Below are 25,801 nucleotides of genomic sequence, written 5' to 3'. Positions count from 1 at the left end.
GTTATGGGGTATGTTGATGGAGTCAAGTAGGTCCAGGTAGGAGCAGTGGGTGTCCTTTGTTATGGAGGGGAGTCTATAGCTGACTATAACTTGGATAGGTGTCTTGCCAACTGTCAGTTGCACCTTGAGTAGTTCTAGTGTGTCATGCTTGCAAACCAGTCTGGAGGTGTTCTTCTCTTTCATGAAGATACAAACTCCACCACACTTAGTCTTCCGGACCTCATTTTGGGGTCTCAATTTGTGCAATGAGGTACAGCCTGGTAAGGCAGAGGTGATCTCTGTAGCCTTGAACCAAGTTTGTGTGACTGCAGAGATTTTGGCATTTCCAATGCAAGAAGTGCCTCCAGTGAGTGCATTTTCAGGATAAGACTCCTAGGGTTTAAGCAGCATGACCTTCTGTTTTCTTTTTGACATCTCTTTTATGTTGGAATATTTGTCTTTGACATGTTGCCTAAAAAAAGGCACAATGGGGGAGGCAAGAGCCTTGGAGGGAATCCAGAATCTCAGGGGTGACAGGATGCCATCTCTGGCAGAGCATTGAGGCCTGTCAGCCATGTCATTCCAGACAGATAGATACTGGATCCCCTTGGAATGACACCAGAAACTAAGCCAATTGTTGAAGTCAGTTACTTTTTTGTTGGTTTTGTGGTATCATTCTTGGTGAAGGTAGGATGCTGCTTTGGACTAGGGTCATAGCTCCCTGGGACACATACTCTAAGAACTCAATCATGTCTCTCTTTATATAGTCCAGGGAGGTACGTCTCAAGTTATTCACACCAACATGGACAATGACAGAGTCATACTTGTATTTGTTGTGGAGAGACTTAAGTGTGTGCATGATGTGGTGGATTCTGGCACCTGACAGACAACTGACCGTGACCTTCTCCTTGTCAAGCCTGGTGAGGGGGACATCGGTGTGTCTCACAATTGAGTTGCCAATGACTAGTATGTTTGGTTTATTGTTAAGCCTTATGGGCTGCATTGGTTTATTGTTATTATTTATGTGCTGTGTTTGTGAGACATAGGTGTGCTGTCTGCTGTCTGTGATTTGTTTGGTGTTATGTGTGGAATGTTTGTGAGTGTGTTTTGGAGGTCTCTGCTGTTTTGATAAGTTTTTATTGAAGACCTCTACATAGGTGCTGTGCTTGGCTACCTGATTTAGGTGGTGTGATGTTTTTGCTGGCAGTCTCCTCTTTGTCAGTAGAACTGATTGTGGCCGAGAGAGCGTGGATTCCAGGTTACTATGTAGATGCATTTCATGCACGTAGAAGAATTATGTGCTAGGAGAAGAGGTTTGTCAGTGAACATGAGGCAGTTGCTACACTGTCTCAGTACGCCCATGTCGACCTGACTGTCTTTCATATTTTTGTATGTATGTTAGAGCAGTTATTCACACCTTATATGAAAATCTAATTAGTTATAGGTTTTTGATTCAAAAGTAGTGTTCTGGCTTCCTTTTTCATTTCATGATAATATTGTTAAGTGGAACAAAAGAAGCAACTTCTTCTAGCGTATTAAATAATTTGATTGCATCTAAAAGAAAGAGTTTAACGTTTGCTAAGTGAAGGGCAAAATGCCCTATACAATTCTTTTTAAGGCTTTTCACCATAGGCACCAGGCTTCCTTTTTCTCAGACCTGTGGAGGAGAAGCCTTTATCAAACTTGTTAATATTTTTGTTCATTTTGACTAGAGAGCTTAACCAAGCAGTTCTTGTTATGAGTACCTGATCTACACATTTGTAGCAAGTAGCTTGTTCTAATTTAGTCCACGTTTCAGTCCTGATCACAAAGGATTATTATTCATTTTCATTCATTCAAAATGCTAGTATGGAAATGAGTACCAGTACTGCAGTACCAACTAATCAACAACTTCTGACTGCATGCCCTAACACCTTTTGATAAGTGGGGCTCCCCATTTGTTCCACCATAGCTACACCTGTATTTATGAATATAGACTTCTCCATGCACTATTCCCCTAGTAACTCTTTTCTCAGTTAAGTGAGATTGTAAACTAGTGATCTTCACCTTCAAAATGTATATCCAAGTGAACCTAACATCTCAGAATTCAAAGATTTCAAATGTATTAATTTCAGCAAATTGCACAAAGAAGTTTCAGACTTCACATATAGCAGCACTGCACCAAATGTTAGCAAAGCATCTCAGAATTCAAGGATTTGAATAGGGTTACCATCTGTCCCACTTTGTGAGGGACAGTCGCTCTTTGGGCAGTTGTGTCCTGCAAAAAAATTGAAAAAATGCCTAATGTCCTGAGATTTTAGGACAAAATTATTTCCTGTATTTTCTGTAATAGTTGCATAAAACAGTTATTCTGCATCTGAAACACCTAAATGTTATAAGAAACAGAATATGTAACTAAAATGCTACAAGAATAAGCTTTTATTTAGGCAAAAAAGTGACATTCTTTCATTTATACTGGCCGTGGGTATGTTTTGCCTGGCAAAATCTGACATTTGTACCAAAAATGTCCCACTTTGGGCATTTGAAAAGGTGGCAACCCTAGATTTGAAATGTATTAATCAGACCAAATTGCACAAAAATAGTTTCAAATTCCACATCTAGCAGTATTGTACCAAATGTTGGCAAAGCAGGTAGTTTCACAAAGGAGTTTTCAATAGTATTCGATCTATCTTGCTGTTTTAAAAATAGTGACTCTCCACTAAAACTTAACTTTTTAGACAGGTAAAACTTATTTTACCTACTTTCACATCTATCACTTCTAGTGCACATTAAATTGTTTAGAATAAACCATTTTTTTCATCTTACCTTTAAGCATCTGTTGCAAGACCACCAGTTATTGGAGAGCCCACATTCTGCCTCTTAGTAGTAATCTTGGGATTAGTGCTTCTGTTTTCTCCTGGTGAGAGAAGGAGTGCAGTTGCATTATTTCCTGGAGACTGCTGATCACCAGAAAGCTTAATAACTGCTTTATAGGTGACAGCTTGGAATCTGTGCTTATATTCTGATACTGGTAAGAGTAGGAGCAGAGTGCATTGATTCTTGACTCTTTCTGGTTGGAGAGAGAGTGTCTGTGCTTAACGTACTTGAGTGGTCTGGTTGCTATTCGAGGGATCTACCAGAAAAAGGCTACAAGCCTGCAGACCCTTGCAACATCTGGAACAAGACTGTGGATCACCAAACAGGCCATAGCCTGCTTCTCTTCTTGGGATTGGTGCTAACATTTTGCTTCTGGTGAGAGAAGAAGCAAAGGAGCATTGTATCCCAACAGAGTGAAGCTGTGCTGAAACCAGCATTAGTAGTAGCCAGGCAGTAGCCATTCATAAGTATCTGAATCTGTAGATAATTTAAAATCCTTCTTCATAAAACAATTCCTTAGAAAGAAAGATTTTCAATTGAAAAATAAATGCAGATGCACCTTCACTAATTAGTGTTGAAATATGTCACACTATATGAGTTAATATCTTAGGATCATAGGATTATAGGAGTTTACTAGGCTAATAGCCCTGGGGCCATTACAAGCATAGCCAATAGTTTATACCCAAAAAGAAAACTCAGTAAGCACCTGTCACCCCTGTCAATGAGGGACACAGGTGGAACCCCTGGGACAAATTTGTGGTTTTCCATCCACTCATCAAGGTTGTGCTTGAAGAGGGTCAGCGACGTACTCTGTTTGATGTGTATGGGAAGTTTATTTCAGAGACAGGGCAGCCTCTGGGAGACAAACCTGTCTCTCCAGCAGGTTTTGTTAATGTTGCATATTAGATTTAGGCCTTTCAAGTGGGTAATGCATGAGGAGTTAGACTTACGGATATGGAGCATCTCTAGTAGGCAGGTTCTGAGTTTGCTTTGTAGGCGAGACACAGATAACCTCTAAGCAATTTGTACGATACAAAGCAGAGTGATAATGATTTGAGCCTGTCCACATAGAACAGGTGTTGGAGGCCAGGGATTCCCTTTATGAGGTATTTCTGTGGCCTTTCCAACTAGTGCAGGTGTTTATAGAGGTACACACCAAATGGAGCATTGTACACAATTATTGGCCTAATGAGTGAGACATACAAAGAGGTAATAACCTCATTTTTTCTGGATGCAATCCCTTTACTGAGATGAAGCAAGTAAAAGGCCTTTTTGATCACTGATGCTACATGATGGTCGAATGTGAGATTGTTGTCAATCTGTGTACCCAGGTCTCTCACCACAGGTTGTGTGCTTAGGGGGGTTGCTGTTGATGTGGTAATCAGTAGGGGCTGTGTTTTTGCCAAATGGTATGATAATACATTTTTTTCCATTTAATGGTGTAGTGGTAAATTGCTCTGAGTATGGTGTACAGGGTCCTGGGTTCAAGTTTTGGCAGGGCTGATTGTTTAAGGTGTGAGGTTTGGTGTAATGGTTAAGGTGTTTACTTACAGACACAAGGTACAGGGTTTGATTTTCACATGGGGTAATTGGCTAGGCTTGAAATGGCTCACAACTGCAGTTAGCCTAGTACTAATCTATGAACTTAAGGCCATGACTTTGGCACCAGTCATTTTTTGGTGTGAGACCCTCTTGTAGTATGTTAACATCATTTGCGGATTCAAAGACAGCACCCAACTTACAATTGTCTGCAAACTTAGTCAGCCACAGGCCATTTGTCTTTGCCTGGACCCCTGAGAAGTAGATGCCAAACAGTAGGGGTCCCAGGACACATCCCTGGGGGACACCACTAGTGGCAGGTCTGCTGTCGGAAATGGACGTGCCTATTTTTACCTATTGGTGAGCTGGTTGACCACCCACTTGATGCGATGTACACGTGGGGGATTGTGTCAAAGGCTTTGGCCAAGTCACAGTAAGCTGTATATATTGACTTTCCCTCATCCAGAGCCTTAGTGACAGTCTCAAAGAAGTCAACTAGGTTCTGCGGGTAAGATCTACCCTTGACAAATCCAAACGAGGTGAGGTCAAGTGCTTGAAGATTGCTTATGATCTTGTTTATGAGGTCCATAATAATACACTCCATGATGTTACAGATCAGACTTGTCAAGCTAATGGGGCAATAGTTTCCAGAGTCAGAAGTGGCACCACCTTTGTGTAAGGGGATGACAATGGCAGTTCTCCACTTTGATGGAATGAAGCCTGTACTTAGGCTGTGGTTGAATAAGGTGCTTAATGGTGAAGCTAGTTCTTGCTGGAGATGGTGCAGAATACAGCCTGAGATACTATCAGGTCTCATGGAAGCTGTGTTCTTTGCCTTGGAGAGGGCCTTTAACACTTGATCCTTGGAGATGTGAGGTGCAGGACAAGTATTGGGGATGTCAAATGGGCCTTTGGGGGACCAGGGGTGTGAAGTTTGCTCTGAACCTATCTGCCAGTAGGTTGGCTAAGTCAACAGGATCAGTAAGTGGTACCACTAGTTACTAATCCAGAAAAAAAACTGAGCTTTGCCGTGGAGGTTCCTGACATACCTAAAGAAGGCTTTGTGGTTTCCCTTTGTCTCAGAGGCTAGTTTTGATTCATAATTGGCTTTGGAGGTATTCACTAGTGATCTAATTTGCTTTTTGAGGCTAAGGAGTGAGTTTTTCCATTTGCAAATTTGTTCCTTCTTACCCTTGGACAACAGTTTATTCATTTTATTGTGAAGCCTGTTGATAGAAGATGTCCACCAGATATTTTGTGTTTCCTTGAGGAGCAGTTTTGTGTTACCTTGAGGAGCAAGTTTTAGTTCTGTTGGGTATGAGTGAGTCCATGCAGTTGTACAGGTGCTTGTATACTGCATTGGCGCACTTTTCAGCATAGTTGCCTGCATCCTCTGAAGGGGCAGTAATGTGAAGCTACTGATACCCTTCCTTAGAAGGTTGTAGTCAATGTTTGAGAGGTTTTTTACCTAATTATGGCTGATTGGAATTGGGTGGGATAGAAACTTCGAATAAGACAGACTGATGGTCTGATCTCACCAGGGAAAAACTTACTATGGCAGTGGTGCAGTGATCACCTATGTTAGTGAGAACCAAGTCCAGAATGTTATATCCCCTTGTGGAGGATGAGACGAGCTAGTCTAGTGTGTTAGAAGTGATGAAGTCAAGGAATCATTGGGTGAGTGTATTAGTGTAGGAATAGTTCACCCAGTCTATTTTGGGGTAGTTGAAGTCACCAGGGATCAGGGTGTTATGGGGTATGTTGATGGAGTCAAGTAGGTCCAGGTAGGAGCAGTGGGTATCCTCTGTTATGGAGGGGAGTCTATAGCTGACTATAACTTGGATAGGTGTCTTGCCAACTGTCAGTTGCACCTTGAGTAGTTCTAGTGTGTCATGCTTGCAAACCAGTCTGGAGGTGTTCTTCTCTTTCATGAAGATACAAACTCCACCACACTTAGTCTTCCGGACCTCATTTTGGGGTCTCAATTTGTGCAATGAGGTACAGCCTGGTAAGGCAGAGGTGATCTCTGTAGCCTTGAACCAAGTTTGTGTGACTGCAGAGATTTTGGCATTTCCAATGCAAGAAGTGCCTCCAGTGAGTGCATTTTCAGGATAAGACTCCTAGGGTTTAAGCAGCATGACCTTCTGTTTTCTTTTTGACATCTCTTTTATGTTGGAATATTTGTCTTTGACATGTTGCCTAAAAAGGCACAATGGGGGAGGCAAGAGCCTTGGAGGGAATCCAGAATCTCAGGGGTGACAGGATGCCATCTCTGGCAGAGCATTGAGGCCTGTCAGCCATGTCATTCCAGACAGATAGATACTGGATCCCCTTGGAATGACACCAGAAACTAAGCCAATTGTTGAAGTCAGTTACTTTTTTGTTGGTTTTGTGGTATCATTCTTGGTGAAGGTAGGATGCTGCTTTGGACTAGGGTCATAGCTCCCTGGGACACATACTCTAAGAACTCAATCATGTCTCTCTTTATATAGTCCAGGGAGGTACGTCTCAAGTTATTCACACCAACATGGACAATGACAGAGTCATACTTGTATTTGTTGTGGAGAGACTTAAGTGTGTGCATGATGTGGTGGATTCTGGCACCTGACAGACAACTGACCGTGACCTTCTCCTTGTCAAGCCTGGTGAGGGGGACATTGGTGTGTCTCACAATTGAGTTACCAATGACTAGTATGTTTGGTTTATTGTTAAGCCTTATGGGCTGCATTGGTTTATTGTTATTATTTATGTGCTGTGTTTGTGAGACATAGGTGTGCTGTCTGCTGTCTGTGATTTGTTTGGTGTTATGTGTGGAATGTTTGTGAGTGTGTTTTGGAGGTCTCTGCTGTTTTGATATGTTTTTATTGAAGACCTCTACATAGGTGCTGTGCTTGGCTACCTGATTTAGGTGGTGTGATGTTTTTGCTGGCAGTCTCCTCTTTGTCAGTAGAACTGATTGTGGCCAAGAGAGCGTGGATTCCAGGTTACTATGTAGATGCATTTCATGCACGTAGAAGAATTATGTGCTAGGAGAAGAGGTTTGTCAGTGAACATGAGGCAGTTGCTGCACTGTCTCAGTACGCCCATGTCGACCTGACTGTCTTTCATATTTTTGTATGTATGTTAGAGCAGTTATTCACACCTTATATGAAAATCTAATTAGTTATAGGTTTTTGATTCAAAAGTAGTGTTCTGGCTTCCTTTTTCATTTCATGATAATATTGTTAAGTGGAACAAAAGAAGCAACTTCTTCTAGCGTATTAAATAATTTGATTGCATCTAAAAGAAAGAGTTTAACATTTGCTAAGTGAAGGGCAAAATTCCCTATACAATTCTTTTTAAGGCTTTTCACCATAGGCACCAGGCTTCCTTTTTCTCAGACCTGTGGAGGAGAAGCCTTTATCAAACTTGTTAATATTTTTGTTCATTTTGACTAGAGAGCTTAACCAAGCAGTTCTTGTTATGAGTACCTGATCTACACATTTGTAGCAAGTAGCTTGTTCTAATTTAGTCCACGTTTCAGTCCTGATCACAAAGGATTATTATTCATTTCAGTGTCGGTATTTAAAAATGCTAGTTTGGAAATGAGTACCAGTACTGCAGTACCAACTAATCAACAACTTCTGACTGCATGCCCTAACACCTTTTGATAAGTGGGGCTCCCCATTTGTTCCACCATAGCTACACCTGTATTTATGAATATAGACTTCTCCATGCACTATTCCCCTAGTAACTCTTCTCTCAGTTAAGTGAGATTGTAAACTAGTGATCTTCACCTTCAAAATGTATATCCAAGTGAACCTAACATCTCAGAATTCAAAGATTTCAAATGTATTAATTTCAGCAAATTGCACAAAGAAGTTTCAGACTTCACATATAGCAGCACTGCACCAAATGTTAGCAAAGCATCTCAGAATTCAAGGATTTGAATAGGGTTACCATCTGTCCCACTTTGTGAGGGACAGTCGCTCTTTGGGCAGTTGTGTCCTGCAAAAAAATTGAAAAAATGCCTAATGTCCTGAGATTTTAGGACAAAATTATTTCCTGTATTTTCTGTAATAGTTGCATAAAACAGTTATTCTGCATCTGAAACACCTAAATGTTATAAGAAACAGAATATGTAACTAAAATGCTACAAGAATAAGCTTTTATTTAGGCAAAAAAGTGACATTCTTTCATTTATACTGGCCGTGGGTATGTTTTGCCTGGCAAAATCTGACATTTGTACCAAAAATGTCCCACTTTGGGCATTTGAAAAGGTGGCAACCCTAGATTTGAAATGTATTAATCAGACCAAATTGCACAAAAATAGTTTCAAATTCCACATCTAGCAGTATTGTACCAAATGTTGGCAAAGCAGGTAGTTTCACAAAGGAGTTTTCAATAGTATTCGATCTATCTTGCTGTTTTAAAAATAGTGACTCTCCACTAAAACTTAACTTTTTAGACAGGTAAAACTTAATTTACCTACTTTCACATCTATCACTTCTAGTGCACATTGCATTGTTTAGAATAAACCATTTTTTTCATCTTACCTTTAAGCATCTGTTGCAAGACCACCAGTTATTGGAGAGCCCACATTCTGCCTCTTAGTAGTAATCTTGGGATTAGTGCTTCTGTTTTCTCCTGGTGAGAGAAGGAGTGCAGTTTTATTATTTCCTGGAGACTGCTGATCACCAGAAAGCTTAATAACTGCTTTATAGGTGACAGCTTGGAATCTGTGCTTATATTCTGATACTGGTAAGAGTAGGAGCAGAGTGCATTGATTCTTGACTCTTTCTGGTTGGAGAGAGAGTGTCTGTGCTTAACGTACTTGAGTGGTCTGGTTGCTATTCGAGGGATCTACCAGAAAAAGGCTACAAGCCTGCAGACCCTTGCAACATCTGGAACAAGACTGTGGATCACCAAACAGGCCATAGCCTGCTTCTCTTCTTGGGATTGGTGCTAACATTTTGCTTCTGGTGAGAGAAGAAGCAAAGGAGCATTGTATCCCAACAGAGTGAAGCTGTGCTGAAACCAGCATTAGTAGTAGCCAGGCAGTAGCCATTCATAAGTATCTGAATCTGTAGATAATTTAAAATCCTTCTTCATAAAACAATTCCTTAGAAAGAAAGATTTTCAATTGAAAAATAAATGCAGATGCACCTTCACTAATTAGTGTTGAAATATGTCACACTATATGAGTTAATATCTTAGGATCATAGGATTATAGGAGTTTACTAGGCTAATAGCCCTGGGGCCATTACAAGCATAGCCAATAGTTTATACCCAAAAAGAAAACTCAGTAAGCACCTGTCACCCCTGTCAATGAGGGACACAGGTGGAACCCCTGGGACAAATTTGTGGTTTTCCATCCACTCATCAAGGTTGTGCTTGAAGAGGGTCAGTGACGTACTCTGTTTGATGTGTATGGGAAGTTTATTTCAGAGACAGGGCAGCCTCTGGGAGACAAACCTGTCTCTCCAGCAGGTTTTGTTAATGTCGCATATTAGATTTAGGCCTTTCAAGTGGGTAATGCATGAGGAGTTAGACTTACGGATATGGAGCATCTCTAGTAGGCAGGTTCCGAGTTTGCTTTGTAGGCGAGACACAGATAACCTCTAAGCAATTTGTACGATACAAAGCAGAGTGATAATGATTTGAGCCTGTCCACATAGAACAGGTGTTGGAGGCCAGGGATTCCCTTTATGAGGTATTTCTGTGGCCTTTCCAACTAGTGCAGGTGTTTAGAGAGGTACACACCAAATGGAGCATTGTACACAATTATTGGCCTAATGAGTGAGACATACAAAGAGGTAATAACCTCATTTTTTCTGGATGCAATCCCTTTACTGAGATGAAGCAAGTAAAAGGCCTTTTTGATCACTGATGCTACATGATGGTCGAATGTGAGATTGTTGTCAATCTGTGTACCCAGGTCTCTCACCACAGGTTGTGTGCTTAGGGGGGTTGCTGTTGATGTGGTAATCAGTAGGGGCTGTGTTTTTGCCAAATGGTATGATAATACATTTTTTCCATTTAATGGTGTAGTGGTAAATTGCTCTGAGTATGGTGTACAGGGTCCTGGGTTCAAGTTTTGGCAGGGCTGATTGTTTAAGGTGTGAGGTTTGGTGTAATGGTTAAGGTGTTTACCTTACAGACACAAGGTACAGGGTTTGATTTTCACATGGGGTAATTGGCTAGGCTTGAAATGGCTCACAACTGCAGTTAGCCTAGTACTAATCTATGAACTTAAGGCCATGACTTTGGCACCAGTCATTTTTTGGTGTGAGACCCTCTTGTAGTATGTTAACATCATTTGGGGATTCAAAGACAGCACCCAACTTACAATTGTCTGCAAACTTAGTCAGCCACAGGCCATTTGTCTTTGCCTGGACCTCTGAGAAGTAGATGCCAAACAGTAGGGGTCCCAGGACACATCCCTGGGGGACACCACTAGTGACAGGTCTGCTGTCGGAGATGGACGTGCCTATTTTTACCTATTGGTGAGCTGGTTGGCCACCCACTTGATGAGATGTACAAGTGGGGGATTGTGTCAAAGGCTTTGGCCAAGTCAAGGTAAGCTGTATGTATTGACTTTCCCTCATCCAGAGCCTTAGTGACAGTCTCAAAGAAGTCAACTAGGTTCAACAGGTAAGATCTACCCTTGACAAATCCAAACGAGGTGAGGTCAAGTGCTTGAAGATTGCTTATGATCTTGTTTATGAGGTCCATAATAATACACTCCATGATGTTACAGATCAGACTTGTCAAGCTAATGGGGCAATAGTTTCCAGAGTCAGAAGTGGCACCACCTTTGTGTAAGGGGATGACAATGGCAGTTCTCCACTTTGATGGAATGAAGCCTGTACTTAGGCTGTGGTTGAATAAGGTGCTTAATGGTGAAGCTAGTTCTTGCTGGAGATGGTGCAGAATACAGCCTGAGATACTATCAGGTCTCATGGAAGCTGTGTTCTTTGCCTTGGAGAGGGCCTTTAACACTTGATCCTTGGAGATGTGAGGTGCAGGACAAGTATTGGGGATGTCAAATGGGCCTTTGGGGGACCAGGGGTGTGAAGTTTGCTCTGAACCTATCTGCCAGTAGATTGTCTAAGTCAACAGGATCAGTAAGTGGTACCACTAGTTACTAATCCAGAAAAAAACTGAGCTTTGCCATGGAGGTTCCTGAAATACCTAAAGAAGGCTTTGTGGTTTCCCTTTGTCTCAGAGGCTAGTTTTGATTCATAATTGGCTTTGGAGGTATTCACTAGTGATCTAATTTGCTTTTTGAGGCTAAGGAGTGAGTTTTTCCATTTGCAAATTTGTTCCTTCTTACCCTTGGACAACAGTTTATTCATTTTATTGTGAAGCCTGTTGATAGAAGATGTCCACCAGATATTTTGTGTTTCCTTGAGGAGCAGTTTTGTGTTACCTTGAGGAGCAAGTTTTAGTTCTGTTGGGTATGAGTGAGTCCATGCAGTTGTACAGGTGCTTGTATACTGCATTGGTGCACTTTTCAGCATAGTTGCCTGCATCCTCTGAAGGGGCAGTATTGTGAAGCTACTGATACCCTTCCTTAGAAGGTTGTAGTCAACGTTTGAGAGGTTTTTTAGCCTAATTATGGCTGATTGGGATTGGGTGGGATAGAAACTTCGAATAAGACAGACTGATGGTCTGATCTCACCAGGGAAAAACTTACTATGGCAGTGGTGCAGCGATCACCTATGTTAGTGAGAACCAAGTCCAGAATGTTATATCCCCTTGTGGAGGATGAGACGAGCTAGTCTAGTGTGTTAGAAGTGATGAAGTCAAGGAATCATTGGGTGAGTGTATTAGTGTAGGAATAGTTCACCCAGTCTATTTTGGGGTAGTTGAAGTCACCAGGGATCAGGGTGTTATGGGGTACGTTGATGGAGTCAAGTAGGTCCAGGTAGGAGCAGTGGGTGTCCTTTGTTATGGAGGGGAGTCTATATCTGACTATAACTTGGATAGGTGTCTTGCCAACTGTCAGTTGCACCTTGAGTAGTTCTAGTGTGTCATGCTTGCAAACCAGTCTGGAGATGTGCTTCTCTTTCATGAAGATACAAACTCCACCACACTTAGTCTTCCGGACCTCATTTTGGGGTCTCAATTTGTGCAATTAGGTACAGCCTGGTAAGGCAAAGGTGCTCTCTGTAGCCTTGAACCAAGTTTGTGTGACTGCAGAGATTTTGGCATCTTCCAATGCAAGAAGTGCCTCCAGTGAGTGCATTTTCAGGTTAAGGCTCCTAGGGTTTAAGCAGCATGACCTTCTGTTTTCTTTTTGACATCTCTTTTATGTTGGAAGATTTGTCTTTGACATGTTGCCTAAAAAAAGGCACAATGGGGGAGGCAAGAGCCTTGGAGGGAATCCAGAATCTCAGGGGTGACAGGATGCCATCTCTGGCAGAGCATTGAGGCCTGTCAGCCATGTCATTCCAGACAGATAGATACTGGATCCCCTTGGAATGACACCAGAAACTAAGCCAATTGTTGAAGTCAGTTACTTTTTTGTTGGTTTTGTGGTATCATTCTTGGTGAAGGTAGGATGCTGCTTTGGACTAGGGTCATAGCTCCCTGGGACACATACTCTAAGAACTCAATCATGTCTCTCTTTATATAGTCCAGGGAGGTACATCTCAAGTTATACACACCAACATGGACAATGACAGAGTCATACTTGTATTTGTTGTGGAGAGACTTAAGTGTGTGCATGATGTGGTGGATTCTGGCACCTGACAGACAACTGACCGTGACCTTCTCCTTGTCAAGCCTGGTGAGGGGGACATCGGTGTGTCTCACAATTGAGTTACCAATGACTAGTATGTTTGGTTTATTGTTAAGCCTTATGGGCTGCATTGGTTTATTGTTATTATTTATGTGCTGTGTTTGTGAGACATAGGTGTGCTGTCTGCTGTCTGTGATTTGTTTGGTGTTATGTGTGGAATGTTTGTGAGTGTGTTTTGGAGGTCTCTGCTGTTTTGATAAGTTTTTATTGAAGACCTCTACATAGGTGCTGTGCTTGGCTACCTGATTTAGGTAGTGTGATGTTTTTGCTGGTAGTCTCCTCTTTGTCAGGAGAACTGACTGTGGCCGAGAGAGCGTGGATTCCAGGTTACTATGTAGATGCATTTCATGCACGTAGAAGAATTATGTGCTAGGAGAAGAGGTTTGTCAGTGAACATGAGGCAGTTGCTGCACTGTCTCAGTACGCCCATGTCGACCTGACTGTCTCATATTTTAGTTTGTATGTTAGAGCAGTTATTCACACTTTATATGAAAATCTAATTAGTTATAGGTTTTTGATTCAAAAGTAGTGTTCTGGCTTCCTTTTTCATTTCATGATAATATTGTTAAGTGGAACAAAAGAAGCAACTTCTTCTAGCGTATTAAATAATTTGATTGCATCTAAAAGAAAGAGTTTAACGTTTGCTAAGTGAAGGGCAAAATGCCCTATACAATTCTTTTTAAGGCTTTTCACCATAGGCACCAGGCTTCCTTTTTCTCAGACCTGTGGAGGAGAAGCCTTTATCAAACTTGATAATATTTTTGTTCATTTTGACTAGAGAGCTTAACCAAGCAGTTCTTGTTATGAGTACCTGATCTACACATTTGTAGCAAGTAGCTTGTTCTAATTTAGTCCACGTTTCAGTCCTGATCACAAAGGATTATTATTCATTTCAGTGTCGGTATTTAAAAATGCTAGTATGGAAATGAGTACCAGTACTGCAGTACCAACTAATCAACAACTTCTGACTGCATGCCCTAACACCTTTTGATAAGTGGGGCTCCCCATTTGTTCCACCATAGCTACACCTGTATTTATGAATATAGACTTCTCCATGCACTATTCCCCTAGTAACTCTTTTCTCAGTTAAGTGAGATTGTAAACTAGTGATCTTCACCTTCAAAATTTATATCCAAGTGAACCTAACATCTCAGAATTCAAAGATTTCAAATGTATTAATTTCAGCAAATTGCACAAAGAAGTTTCAGACTTCACATATAGCAGCACTGCACCAAATGTTAGCAAAGCATCTCAGAATTCAAGGATTTGAATAGGGTTACCATCTGTCCCACTTTGTGAGGGACAGTCGCTCTTTGGGCAGTTGTGTCCTGCAAAAAAATTGAAAAAATGCCTAATGTCCTGAGATTTTAGGACAAAATTATTTCCTGTATTTTCTGTAATAGTTGCATAAAACAGTTATTCTGCATCTGAAACACCTAAATGTTATAAGAAACAGAATATGTAACTAAAATGCTACAAGAATAAGCTTTTATTTAGGCAAAAAAGTGACGTTCTTTCATTTATACTGGCCGTGGAAATGTTTTCCCTGGCAAAATCTGACATTTGTACCAAAAATGTCCCACTTTGGGCATTTGAAAAGGTGGCAACCCTAGATTTGAAATGTATTAATCAGACCAAATTGCACAAAAATAGTTTCAAATTCCACATCTAGCAGTATTGTACCAAATGTTGGCAAGGCAGGTAGTTTCACAAAGGAGTTTTCAATAGTATTCGATCTATCTTGCTGTTTTAAAAATAGTGACTCTCCACTAAAACTTAACTTTTTAGACAGGTAAAACTTAAGTTACCTACTTTCACATCTATCACTTCTAGTGCACATTGCATTGTTTAGAATGAACCATTTTTTTCATCTTACCTTTAAGCATCTATTGCAAGACCACCAGTTATTGGAGAGCCCACATTCTGCCTCTTAGTAGTCTTCTTGGGATTAGTGCTTCTGTTTTCTCCTGGTGAGAGAAGGAGTGCAGTTACATTATTTCCTGGAGACTGCTGATCACCAGAAAGCTTAATAACTGCTTTATAGGTGACAGCTTGGAATCTGTGCTTATATTCTGATACTGGTAAGAGTAGGAGCAGAGTGCATTGATTCTTGACTCTTTCTGGTTGGAGAGAGAGTGTCTGTGCTTAACGTACTTGATTGGTCTGGTTGCTATTCGAGGGATCTACCAGAAAAAGGCTACAAGCCTGCAGACCCTTGCAACATCTGGAACAAGACTGTGGATCACCAAACAGGCCGTAGCCTGCTTCTCTTCTTGGGATTGGTGCTAACATTTTGCTTCTGGTGAGAGAAGAAGCAAAGGAGCATTGTATCCCAACAGAGTGAAGCGGTGCTGAAACCAGCATTAGTAGTAGCCAGGCAGTAGCCATTCATGCGACTCCCCTCTTTTCATCATTCTTGACAAGCTAATACTTTATTTTCAGTAAGTACTGCTTGACTTCTTCCTAACTTTAGAATATCTGCATAAATACTTCATCCTTAAATTTTCAGGGTCTACGTATTAGTTTTCCCACAAGTGTTTGGCAGTGCTCTGTACAGACTCAGACACTTTGAGTGACATCTTTTCCTGTAAAAGGCTTCAGTACTTAATATTTTGAACTCATATCCAGGCTGCAGGCATGTCTAAAGGTCAGTTCCCTGTGCTTTCTTCTGTCAACCTGGTGAACTTGGGCATCTTGAGGCAATGTGGCAACTGCCTCATATACACAGACAACCCTGTCCTCTTACCTCCCAACACTATGACTAGTAAGAGATGCACTTAATAGCCAACCTGGAAGCCAAGCACTCTAAAACCAAGACTGGATTAGACAGTCAAGAGGAGAAGGTTAACACCTGCAGCACACCACATTCAACACATAGCCCTCCAGAACTTACACCACCACAACCCTCACATAGTAACACAAAACACACACCTACTTTTGCAGAGGCTTTCAATAAAAATCTGCCCAAACAACAGAGACCTCCGAGGCAGAAATGCAAACAGCCACCACATCCCAGCACAAACCATGAGACACATTGCTCACATAAACAGTGTGCCACTCAACCAAAGCCCATAAGGCAAAACAACTTACCCAATACACTAGTCATATGTGACTCAATAGTAAGGTACACTGATGTCCTACTCACTCTTTTGAATAAGGAGAAAGTTATGGTCAGCTGCCTGTCGGGTGCCGGGATCCGCCACATAATGCACACACTTAGGTCACTCCACAACAGGTACAAATATGACTCTGTCATTGTCCATGTTGGTGTGAATGACCTGAGATGTACCTCCTTGGACTACATGAAAACAGACATAGGGGAGCTCTCAGATCTTGTAGCCCAAGAAGGTATGACCCTAGCTCTGAGTAGTGTCCTACCTTCACCCAGAATGATACCACAGTACAAGAAGAAAATGATTGACTTCAACAATTGGCTAAGTTTCTAGTGTCATTCTAAGGGGATCCAAGGCTCTTGTCACCCCTATAGTGTCTTTTTTGGCAATGTCCTGAAGACAAAATTACCACCATAACAGCTACAAGCAAACAAAATCTGAAGGTTATGCTGCTCAACACTAGAAGTCTAAATCTCAAAATGTACTCGCTGTTGCCCTCCTTAAAATAGAGTACATCGACATCTGTGCAGTGACTGAGACCTGGTTCAAGGCTCTGGAGAGCACCCCACCACTACCAGGCTAGAGGTCATACCACATCTTTTGGCCCCTAAACCTGGACCAAAGCACTAAAGGTGGTGGTGTCTACATATTCATAAAGGATATGCACACTTCCAGACTAGTAGTCCAACATAACGCATCAGCGGTACTTCAGGTAAAACTACCACTGGGTAAAACTGCAATCCAGGTTGTAGCCTGCTATAGATCCCCCACCAAGTCCCAAGACTCCCACTCCACATTCCTAAACACACTGGAAAATATTAGGGTACAACCCAACACCCTTATACTGGGAGACTTTAACTACCCCTCCATTAACTGGGAAAATTGCTCATGTACCAACACACTTGCTCAACATTTTCTGGAATTCATTAATTCCAATGCCCTGGACCAACTCATTCTTACCCCCACTAGGGGTAGAAACATCCTTGACCTGGTCATTGCTAACATGGGTGTCCATTGCTTTACACCAGTAATCAACTCCTCCCTTGTCAGATATGACCACAGGCTAATCACCATGGATATCCACATCCCACCCTCAACCCCCCTAAAGTAAACCACTGCACAAAACTTCTCCAAAGCCAATTTTGAGCTTCTAAAAACAGAGGTAGCTAACCTCACGGCACCCATGTAAATGGAAAATAGGTGCATGACTACTGAATCACACACCAATGCACTGTATGAACACATACACAAGTGCATGGAATGGGCCATACCAAACAGAACTATCATGCTCTCCTCCAAAAAAAGGAAGCCAATCTAGTGGTCTCCCATCATAAGCAAACTCTACAACAGAAGGAAAAAACTGTTGCAGAAAAGGGTCAATTTCCAAGACTGGAAAAACTTCTTTGTTAGCCTCAGCAGAAAACTGAGATCCATCAGCAAATCCTCTAAAGCTAGCAATGAAAACAAAATTGCTGCAGATTCTAAAGACATCCACAAGGCATTCTATAGTTATGTCAAGAATCTACACGGCAATACTCAGATCTTCTCTCAGTTACAGCACAATGGCAATACATATACAAAACCAACTGATATTGCCAACATATTGGCTGACAGGTTCAGTGCAAACTTTATCCCCCTTTCACCCGCTAAAGGGCCTATCACAATACCTGAGGAATGCCAAGTCCCTATTATCACAGCTACACAGGTAAAAAACGCACTGTCCAAAGCCAATAATACAACTTCCATGGGACCGGATAATATCCCTGGTTGTGTTCTACATGAATTACAAAGTGAACTGGCACCACACCTGAGTACCCTGTTCAATCACAGCCTCATTTCAGGCTTTGTTCCTACTGAATGGTGCACTGCTATGGTCATCCCACTCCATAAAGGGGGAGCGACTACAGACCCTGGGAACTACTGCCCCATTAGTCTGATGAGTCTGATACGTAAGGCTATGGAGTGCATCTTCATGGACCTTATAAATAAGGACATAGGAAATCTCCAAACTCTGGACCCCATGCAATTTGGGTTTGTGAAAGGCAGATCATGCCTGTTCAACCTGATAGACTTCTTCGAGTCTGTCACCAGAGCTGTGGATGAGGGCAAGGTAGTTCACACAGCTAACCTAGATCTTGCCAAGGCTTTCGACACCATCCCTCACTCAAGAATCATAGATAGGCTCACTAAACAAGGCATAAATCCCTACATCATAAAATGGGTTGCCAACTGGCTCACTGATAGAACCCACACTGTGAAAGTAGTGGACTCCAGATCTGAGTACTGACCAGTTACAAGTGGTGTCCCACAGGGATAAGTCCTAGGTCCTCTCCTGTTTGGCATCTACTTCTCTGAAGTTCAAGCCAACACAAAGGGACTCTGGCTGACCAGGTTCACAGATGATTGCAAACTGGGAGCCATTATTGATTCTCCAGCTGATGTAGACATTTTACAAAAAGGCCTCACTGACACCAATGACTGGTGCCAGAACCACGACCTTAAGCTCAATGCCAAAAAGTGCATTGTCATTCCCTTTGGGAAAAATTCAGTGCCCATGAACTACCACATAGGCGGTAGTCCACTAAATACCGAAGGTGTGATGAGAGACCTGGGAACACAGGTTGACAGCAACCTCTCCTTTGATAACCACATTGCCAATGTAGTCAGAAAGTCCTTCTGTGTGGCACATCTCATTACAAAAGGTTTCTCATCCAGGAAGAAAGAGGTCATAATCCCTCTCTACTCATCCCTCATTAGGCCTATTATAGAATACATTGCCCCATTTGGTATGTATCTCACTAGACACCTACAACAACTGGAATGGCCACAAAATACCTCACTAAGAGGATCTTAGGCCTTAGACACATGCCCTACATGGACAGACTCAAACAACTCCAGCTATACTCTGTCTCTTATTGCATACTGAGAGGCGATCTCTGCTTGACCTACAAAGCCATGTCTAACCCAAAGCTGCTAGATATGCTACACCTAAAAAAATCTCAATCCCTCTGTGCCACACGCTCTAGGGACCTAAACCTCATTACCACAATAAACAGAACATGCTAGAGGGACACGTTGTTAACCCAGAGACTTCCCATACCCTGGAGCAAACTTCCCATTCACATCAAGCAGAGAACTTCACTGGCCCTCTTTAAGAGAAATCTTCATGAGTGCATGGGCAATAGAAAGTTCAGCCCGGGGATCACCTCAGTGGCCTTGCTTGACAGGGGCACTAGGAACTCACTTTAGGTGGAATGATGCCAGGAAATCTTCTTGGGCTAGGCATATATAGGCTAGAGGGCTGTTAGCCTAGTACACACCTATGAACCTATGAATCTATGTCCACCAAGATACATGTATAGTACAAGCAGTCCCAACTAGATCTAAATAAAATGGGAAATTTAAAAACAAAACAGCCTCAAGGTCCACCAGTATAAATGGACAACATCTGAAAATTGACAAAAACTTGAAAAAAAAACAAATTAGTAGAGCAGCCCATATACTTAGGTAAGTATCTGAAGCTAAGGACAATTTAAAACTGTTCTTCAGCTACATTAGGAGATTAAGACATAACACTCAGCATTCCTTTGAACTTATTCACATTATCAGATTCTGTAGGCATCAACAACTCACTGGCAAACAAATTCATTGCACATTTTACTCTAGAGATAATTATCCAAGCCCCACTTATCCCTGATGCTCTCAATTCCTCCTATATCACTAAAAACATGTACTGAAGGTATTCTTCAAAACTGAAAATACTTCCTGTTTTTTTAACTAATGGTATTAAACAAGGCCTGGAACCAAGCCACTCCTTAAATTATTCAGCCTGATTTAAGCCACTGGTTTTCGCTTTGAGATTTGACTGACAGCAGGAAAAATACAGATACCTCATCTATAATGATAGCCACATCACTGACAAAGAGAGCTTTAGGCCCATCAGCCTGACAAGTCTTGTTTTCATAGTCATCAAACATATAATTGGCATGACAAGCTATGATATTAAAAATCTCATCAGACTTGATGCACAGCAGTTTGGTTTTATCAAAGATAAATCCTGTCTGAGGAATCTGGTTGATTTTTTGAAAGGGTGACACAGACTGTTGACAGTGGTCATACTGCCACATAGTGTACCTTGTCCTGGCCAATATATTTAACACTATCCCTCATACTAGTATAGTTAGTAAGCTTAATGCACTACAAATAGATCCCTAGATGGTAAGATGGATAGCAAATTGGCTAAAAAACAGAACCCTCAGCCAATGCTCATCAGAGGTGATCAATGGTGTTCCACAGGGCTTAGTGCTGGGACGTCTTTTGTTTGGCATTTACTTTTCTGATCTCCAGACCATGAACCATGCCTTCTGGGTAACTATGTTTCCAGTGGACTTTAAACTCAGAGTCAATGTCAAATCCACCTCTGATACCCAAGCTCTTCAGCAAGAAGTTACCCTTGCAACTACCTGTTGTACAAAAAAAAGGCTGACATTAAATGTTAAAGCATACTACATAGACAACACCTCACCACAAAAAGACAATTCTGTTAATCAGCTTGGTACTTGGGCTGATAATTCCATCTATTTTCATCATTGTGTAATGATGGTAATCAGAAAGCCCACTTAGCAATGCTAAATGCCAAAGGAATATCATCCACTGTCAAGTAGTCATTGTCCCCTTATATTCAGCATTAATTAGGCCAATTATTGAATACATGCCCCCTTTGGAATGTATCTTACAAGGCTTATCAGTCAACTAGAAATACCCCAGAAGTTTCTAACTAATAATGTCACTGGCTTAAAAATTCGAAGCTACCAGAAAAGACTGGATGTACTGTCCATTTATTCGATATCTTAAAGAGTCCTGAGGGGAGATCTATGCCTGGATTTCCACACCATTAGGGACACAGTAGTTCTGGATATATTGTATCTCCACAAGTCAAATGTTGTCATAAATATCAGAACAAGAATGTAAATATTTATTAGTAAATAGAAAAAGGTGGTGGAGATATTTTTATTATGCAGCCCCTACCCCTCATCAGGAATAGACTCCCACTGCAAAATAAAAAGTGTGATCCAAAGCAAGTAAAGCAACAATTAAAGCATAGGTTTTGGTAATGACATGAATACATATAAAAAGAAGACAACTGCAACAGAGGGAAAGAAAAAAACAGAGATATGAGCAAAGCAAAAAAAGAATAATTGAATTAGTAATCCTCCATAAGGTAAAAGCAAAGTTTTAATGGTGAGTAAAAAGTAGGTAAAGCTGGAGGTAAGACTTACTCTGTTACTTTGAGATGGTTATTTCTGTATTCCTTAAGTCAATGGGGGAAAATAAACTTCCTGAAGAATATTAGATTAGCAATCTGTTTAATTATGTAAGATAGAAAGTTCTAGCAGGCAGTGACTTGCTTGGAGAAGGATTGTTTACAGGTAGCAAGAGTACAGGGAGGCTTTGATAGTTGGAGATAGGAAGGTTTTTTGATAGTCAATTTATTGTCAACAAATGTAAACTTTTTAAATGATAAAGGATGGTATGGCGAATTACTCCTCTGTGTCCTGCTTATGTAATGCAGTGCTCAAGGCTGAGCTTTTTATTTTATAGCTGAAAATATGTATGGTGAAAAGTAATATGTGTTGGCCTAAATAGGGAAGGAGTGACACAAACAGCATCATAGCACACAGCTCAACCATGCATGGATAAAGTTACTGCACTTCTATATGGAAGAGCTTCACAGAGTTTTGAAAAAATACAGAAATTTAAGTCAAAGTTCTGGTTTCAATATACAAAAATTGGAAATTATTAAATTGGGTTTCAGTTTAACATTCTTTCCACTTAGTACCTCACCCATAAATCTGTGATCCGTAACCCAGCAGCACATAACCACTGTTTTTATGAATAAACCATCACTTACTCTTTTGAAAACATTTTATATGTTATTTAGAGATATATACTTATGTGCCACATTTACTTATTATAAAGTATACAATAAACATAACGATTACATAGTGCCCAAGGCGCTTCACTTTTAAAAGGTTGCTGATATGAAACCCAAATACACATAGAAAAACACAGACATATGCATGCACACACACACACACACACACATACACACACACACACACACACACACACACACACACACACACACACACACACACACACACACACACACACAAACTTTTGAAAGAGTTTGAAAAGACCAGTATGACGAGGAACAGACAAAACTATATAAACTGTATAATCCAGCTAGCATTGTTTGTATAGAAATGTGTAGAGATGTATGTATTTCCCTCTATGATTATAGTTTGTGCTGCAGCAAATTTAACTATTTCTAGTACTCAGAATGAATGATGAACCTAATTGTTTCTGTCACACAAATAAATCATGCTGAAGTTCACCGCTCATGCATTAGCTAGTCTTTCACTCCCAAATATTACATTTTTGCAGATTATACATCTTCTAATTATCGAGTTTTCATGTTTTATGTGCAATTCCATTGAAGTATTAAGTGGCCTTATACAGTATGATGGTCTTCATAATGTCTCGTAATGTATTTCTCATTTCAAAACAAAGCTTGCTAAAAAGAAAGATGTACTGCCTTGACAAGGTCTCTCAAAACTGTCTGTGTCACTGAAGCTGTACTTTTCACATCTCGTGATTTTTACCATAAATAATTAACCTTTCTAACTGATGACAGTTCTGAGAAATGGCAACATTATTAATGGCCATCATGCCTCCATTAGTAATGCAAAAGATCACATCAAAGCAGGAAAATTCAATCAAATTAGAAATAAGATGCCAAGGTTGGATTTTGGCATTTTCACTGTATACTTAAGTAGGGCAGCAAAGTGAAAGCATAAGCAGTTTAGTGAGAAATGACCTAATACTGGATCATTTTCAGCCATGATCTTATCTTCATTATGATAAAAAGCGATAACGGGTTTAAGTTTAGTCTTACCAGTAAATGTTTGAACTGAAGCATGGCAAACACAAAGTAGCTAGCATTTATAATTTTAAAACTGTGCATGTAATTATAATAAAATCTGATTGCTTTGCTATGCAACAAGACAGAGTCCTGCAGCAGCCAACTGATTCCAGAAACAATTCCTTATCTGTTTTTCAAAAAGCACCATCTGGTGATATTTTTCTACTTACTTACTTGCAACTCTTGTTAATAATATAGGATGATGGGCAAGAAAACATGAGTGCTGTTTAAATAGATCCTTAGCAGCAAAAGATAATCATGTAATGACCTGGCTGAGAAGCTGAGCAATATTTAATAAAAGACAAACACCAAAATGCAAGTGTTCCATAAAGTATAAATATACTGGAATGCCAGTAAGAAACTAGGATACCTGCAATTCACACATTGTATTACATAGCAGCAGCCAGGAGATCATATCTATTAGTGTAGCTCTGCATGCTATTGATAAAATTATCAGTGTTAACATTGTTGTAAATTGTTTTATTTTGTTCTGTTTTTTTAGTTCCTGGCAGTGTTTGACAATCAGGACACCCTTTCATTCTTATTGATCTCTGCCAAGTCTGACAACAGCTCTGCACATTACCATGTGGGAGATGAATCCTCTTTCAGGAGAGGAATATGTTCTGTTAACCTCAGCTTTACAATAGTTTTACAATAGCAGCAGACCATCATCTACAGCTGTCTCAAATTTCTTGCATGCATGTCCTTCACCACAATCACTACACTGAGCTTTAGAGCGACATTGTATTTAGCATATTAATGGTACTCTGTTCCACCTTCCTCAGCAACATAGACACCTGTAGTCTAACCCGCCTGCATCATTCCTGCAGCAGTATGCATTACAACAATGCCAATCCCTCCAGCCCCCTGACCCCACCGGGAATGGTGGGTGAGACAGTACTATTCACTCTTCCCCCTTCTACAACAGCTCCATCAGCGAGTATAATGAAACATGGCTGATGCACAGAGTAAGTGATTCTTATTATTCCGTACCATGGTGTAAGCCTTTACAAAGTACTTAAATTAAGTTCTTAATATAATGTTGCATGTATGCCAGCATATATCCGCACATTTAGGTACACACTTGCTTGCACAAATACTTTTTTTTTTCTGTTTTTTCATAATCAGTCAAATCCCAAACTGCACTGACTGTTTCTTTGAATGGTCATTGATGCAACATTCAGTTAGCCAGTCTGAAAGCATGCATTATACTGTTATGCTACATATGTGCCTTCATTCTGTATTTACTCATTTCCTTTAACTATTTAAAAGTTAAGGAGCTGCACAAACATACAACTGAAAGGATACAAGCAGGTAGCAGGATCATCACAACCAGAGCCAGAAACAGCAGAGGAAACCAACAAAAAATAAAGTTAGATCCAAGGGCTTGTCAGGACTCCAAGCTATGCTTTATTAAGGTTAGCACTTTTGTTTTGTAACATACAAAACTTCTACAGACAAATAAAAAGAAAAAAAAACTTCCTCCTAAAATGATCCATTAAAAATCACGTCCAAAAATACACCATACTACTGATGGAGGGCTGGGTTATGAGTGTAATCATTAAAGGTTAGAAGTGAGACATTATTTGAAGAGAATATATAGTGGCAGTTAATAATTTCTATATGTATAGGAGTGTCATTGCAGCTCAGGCTTGCAAGGATGCCCAACTGAGTATAAAGGGAGCTAGGAGAAAGGTGAGGGAAATATATATATGGGGAAAGAAAATCTATCTGATATGAACAAAAATCTCAAATGGAAGACTGCTAAACATGCTTTTAACTGTCCTCTCTGTCTTGCTTTATACATATATATATATATATATATATATATATATATATATATATATATATATATATATATATATATATATGTGTATATATATATGTATATATATATATATATATATATATATATATATATATGTATATGTACATATATATATATGTGTATATATATATATATATATATATGTATATATATATATATATATATATATATATATATATATATATATATATATATATATATATGTACATATATATATATGTGTATATATATATATATATATATATGTATATGTGTGTGTAGCCACTGTGACCTTTCCTGGGTCTTGATTTAAAAAAACTGATTTTATTGATGTATGCTTTTGAAATGTTGCAGATTAATGGCTGTGTTATACTCTCAGTGTGTGCCTTATGTAATTTTGTGTGTCTAGCACATGATAAAATTCATGTTTTTTCTTCATTGTTACATTGTGTATAATATAGTCTGCAAAAAAAAGTTCTCAAGCTGATAACTAAAGCCAACTACACTTAGTTTAAGGGGTCATATAAGATACCAGGCTGTCTACTTATCAGCTTAAAACAGTGACTTGTCTGATCCCCTAGATAAGCTATGCAGTATCAGCTTCAAAACAGTCTCCATGCCAGGTGAATGGAGGACAGCAACAGTTATTCCCTTCCACAAAGGTGGGATTTCAAAGGACCTGGGTAATTACAGATCCATAAGCTTGACCAGTTTCACCTGTAAGGCTACTGAAATGA

This window comes from Protopterus annectens, chromosome 2.part1 (assembly GCF_019279795.1).
Source record: "Protopterus annectens isolate FY-2018-M chromosome 2.part1, PAN1.0, whole genome shotgun sequence".
Classification (NCBI taxonomy): domain Eukaryota; kingdom Metazoa; phylum Chordata; order Ceratodontiformes; family Protopteridae; genus Protopterus; species Protopterus annectens.
This window is presented reverse-complemented; position numbering follows the sequence as displayed.